Below are 4252 nucleotides of genomic sequence, written 5' to 3'. Positions count from 1 at the left end.
ACACGGTTGTCTTTCACCTTGTCAGGATGTGTAATTTGGCCATTCTTGGCGGCGGCGGCGTAGTGGGGTTTGATTTAAATCCTTGTGCGTTTCGTTCTTTCCACCGAAGCCTTCCGCACAAATAATTGAATGATAATGATACGCTGTCAGGTTGTTGATTTTACCTTCGCTAACGATTGCTTTGCGGACCCGGTTTTCGTTGTTCTAATCATTCTTCTTCGCTCGGTGCCCGGTGTGTTGGGTCGCGCTTGCGTCCGAGAAAGAGAGCCGACAAATGGTAAAGAGGAAAGACAAAGAGAACGCGAGCCATAATTGCGGAAGGCGTAAGTGGCCGGTCCAGTGCCAATTCAAACATCACGATCCGGCCAAGGGCTGAACACACGGTTAATTATCCTGCAGATGAGGGATTCAATGCTGATTTTTAATTCCACAATACTACTTGCGCTCGGTTTTCAGGTATACATACGCTTACATACCCCTCCACGCACATCGCTGTCGGCGAACTCACATTCACATTCGGCCTTTCGTAAAGGTAAGCTTAGCGAGAAAGATTCCTATCGCACAGCGAACCAACGGTAGCGTTAGATAATCTCGGTGGCGGTGAAACAACCTGAACCCACACGGGAGAACGATCTTCGAAGCACAAGTCCTACCTATGAATGTGGCTCACTATCACCTTGTAGACACGAGAGCGACACTGATTCTAACAGACCTAGTAGCGTTACATATTTACAAAAAAGCAAGAGAAACCCCCGCGGAATGCTTACCGAACATTCCATTGTCCTCGGCTAATATTTCTCATTACTTTCGGTCGGGCAAACATTTTTGTGACGTCTGGTTCTGGTGTCACGTGATGTTTCCTTTGATCGCGTTCCAACGCGACTAGAACCAGCACCACCGGCCAACGAATCGGTTCGTTTGTTGCATTTCTATCATGTTATCAACTTCTGATCAAAATGCCTCCGTATAATTATGCTGCTGAAAGAATCAAACTGCCCGGACGCAGGATCATATCCAGCAAGCCCAGCGAGCGATCGGGCTCACTGGCCACCGACCATACACAGATGAATAACAACAGCAAGTAAATGCGCGTAGGCATTCCATTGAAATATTATTTGTTTTATGATTCCATTCTCGATCGTTAACAGAGCCCGCGGAGCGAACGATACGTGGCTTGACTGTTACATTGCTTCTTAACTGGCTTGGCCCTTACCACTTGTCTTTCGGTTGCGCTGAGTTTCATCTTTCTTCGCGCTGCCTCTCGGTCTCTGTCCCTCTCGCTCATTGCCAATGGCACACCAAGGGCCCGGTTCAATTATTCAATTCCTTTTGCGATCACGCTGGCTTACTACTACTACTGCGGTGTTTCGCAGTGCCCGTGGACTCTGATCGCGCTGCCATTATCACAAGTTATATTTTTTACAGCCTATATGGATGCATCGTAAAACTTGTTAACGGTCCTTGTTTACATTCAGCGCGCTCGCAAAACGTGATACGTATGAGCCGTTTTAAAATATGCTCCTCCTATATTTTCCAAAACTTTCATAAATATATCAATCATATTTACACGCGCACCGTTTTATTATTTGTTTCTCGTTCGATCCAATCGTCCGTCGATAAATTTCACGAGATCGCCATATTCGTCAGCTCCATCATCTTAATCGCGATTGTACCGATTCCGACAGTCTGGTCGTAATCTGTGTCAAAATTACTGATAGGATCATGATTTGGCATGATTGCTTGCACGGCGAGATGATCAGTTTCTCCGCCAACCGAACCAGCCTCCTATTGTCAAGCGCATAGTTCACCTGAACAGCGCCGTGTGCCGCGAACGGGGTCCATAGCCATAATCCTGCACACGGCACACAGGCCAGCACGGGCTCCATTTTCAATACTCACGTTCACGGTGCGTGCGAACAACGCTCAACTGTCTACCGTTAAATGCTCATCACAAATCTCGACATCAAGTGAACTCTCGCCACGATCACATACTTCTGCTAGCTGAGGAAATAGAGAAACGCGCTAGAGCTACGGAGGCAGAAGCACACGGGCGAAAGAAATGTAGGAGAATTCTAAGTCATGCATGTCAATCTTCTGATCCATATCGGAGACATTGGAGATTTGGATGATTGATCACCTACCCTGTAGAGTGAGTTGGCTGTGTATCATACACTCCGGTTCCCGGTTTAATCGCGTTGACAGTTGAATGCTTTTGCGAAACCGCGTAACTGGATTTCACTCTAGTAAAGCATTACCTCGCACTCTAGTGAAGCAATTTGGGAAGCATACATTTGATAAGCAGAATTTTATGAAAATTAAAATAAAGTATAAACACTTGTTCCTTCATACAATTACTCTGCTTTAGTTATTCTGTGTACCAAATATTTGCCCTTCTAGTTCATCAATAATCCACCACGCGCACCGTATTAACCATTACGACGCTCTCCTAACGTCAGGCCAGAACTGTCAAGCGCTAGAAGCTGCTAATGGCGAAATTGTAGCTTCTTAATTGGCACATAAATTGCTATCGGTTGCGATTGATCAATTTCACAGTATAATTTACAAGTATGAATCATGTTGTCTCGGCTGCTATTTCACGTAGACGAGCGCGCTACTAGCTCTTACCTACACCGTGTGCTAATCGTCCCGCTCTTGCCAACAAGCTGCTGACAAAAGGTACATGTTGGGTAGATATAATAAATAAATTATGTTCTACCGATACCGCCTTTCACGCGATAAACCGGTTCGGGTCAAACTCGACGACGTGATCACCTTCCGATCAGTTTCCTGAGCGCGGAGCAAGTTCGATTGAGCTCCGCCTCCGTCATTTTTCGTCGCTGTCGCAGCCGCATGCGCTCGAGAACAAGCTCAAGTTAATCATATTTTCGATTGGAAATGCTGCCGAACGGACATCTAACTGTTTCCGAGGCCGGCGGGGCCGACATTCAACCCGCTCCGGACGAGCGTAACGAACGCGCCGACGGTTCCATAGCGATGCACGGTCACAAAACCCACACGTTGGGGATCCATCTGGACGGACGCTCTCTAGCACTCCGACACACGTCAGCCTGCCGGAGCTTAACAATTGAAAATAAAGCCATCTTTTAATACGGTTGATATCTCAATGACTGCGTTGAAGATCATGACAGGCCGCATCCCGTCCGATATGGTTTTATGACATAGTAAATCAATAACGGCCAATAAAACTCAACCGACGCACCCCTGTAAATCAATCAAATTAAGAATATTCAACCAAACATTCAGTATTTTTCCCGTTCGTACTTCAACAGTCGGAATAAGCTTCCCATTCACACTCATTCCTTACGACCAACGACCAATTTTGCATCGGCAATCATCGTTCGCTGGTAAGTAATTACTTTCAGCACTTGGGGCAGCGATAAGCTGCTTTCCGTGGTGCCTTCCAGCTCAAGCTGGAAAACATATCATTGTAACCCTTCTACTGGGGCTTTAATTTCACCTTTCCGCAAGCATATTTAACCTGTACAAATTGAAGCCACGGAACGGACCGCGACCATCTACCATCTATGGATAACGTCGTCAGTGGCATCGACGGCAGAAGCCACCTAATGATTGTGACTTAAGAAACGCCCGTCAAGAATCCACTTGTATCTGTCAACAGAAACAAAATTACACCTCTTTACTTGAAAGATGAGCAAAATAAACAAGAAACTTGCAACAAACCGATCGGCTGCTTGCTTGTTTTTTTTTCTCTCCGCAACTCTCTCACTCAGACTTTCAAGGACTGTTTTATTCTTATGCGCCCTTTGCTGCGAAGTACAACTTATGCGCAACCATGTCCGATGGCGTCTATCGTCGGGTTCGTTCCCCGTTCTCAAGTATTTATCTACACTTTTATCAATTTTCACCTTTGAACAAGACTACTACACCTTCTGCAAGGCACCCCTTGCCTTTTCAGTGAGTTCAGTTTCCTTCACCACCGCTACCGTGCCCGTCGTGGCGAGTGGTATTTGCAAAATGTCTCCCATTCGAACGGCTGGAGTAAAACATTCAATATTGCTAAAATATATCAATTACACCGGAAACCTTGTTACGGCCAAGCTAAATTAACTAGTTTAAATCTTTCTCACGTATAACGTTTTCCATCGATTGCAAAGAGTAGTTTGTCTAGAAAGAAATCGAGTACCACAATAAAAAAGCGACCACCACAACCATTGCAGCAGCGTCGACGGGATCATATTTCAAAAAAGTAAGCATAATCAACCAATCTCTT

The sequence above is a fragment of the Anopheles coluzzii genome, chromosome 3 (assembly GCF_943734685.1).
Source record: "Anopheles coluzzii chromosome 3, AcolN3, whole genome shotgun sequence".
Lineage (NCBI taxonomy): Eukaryota > Metazoa > Arthropoda > Insecta > Diptera > Culicidae > Anopheles > Anopheles coluzzii.
The sequence above is the reverse complement of the archived record's forward strand: the minus strand, read 5'-3'. Positions refer to the sequence as shown.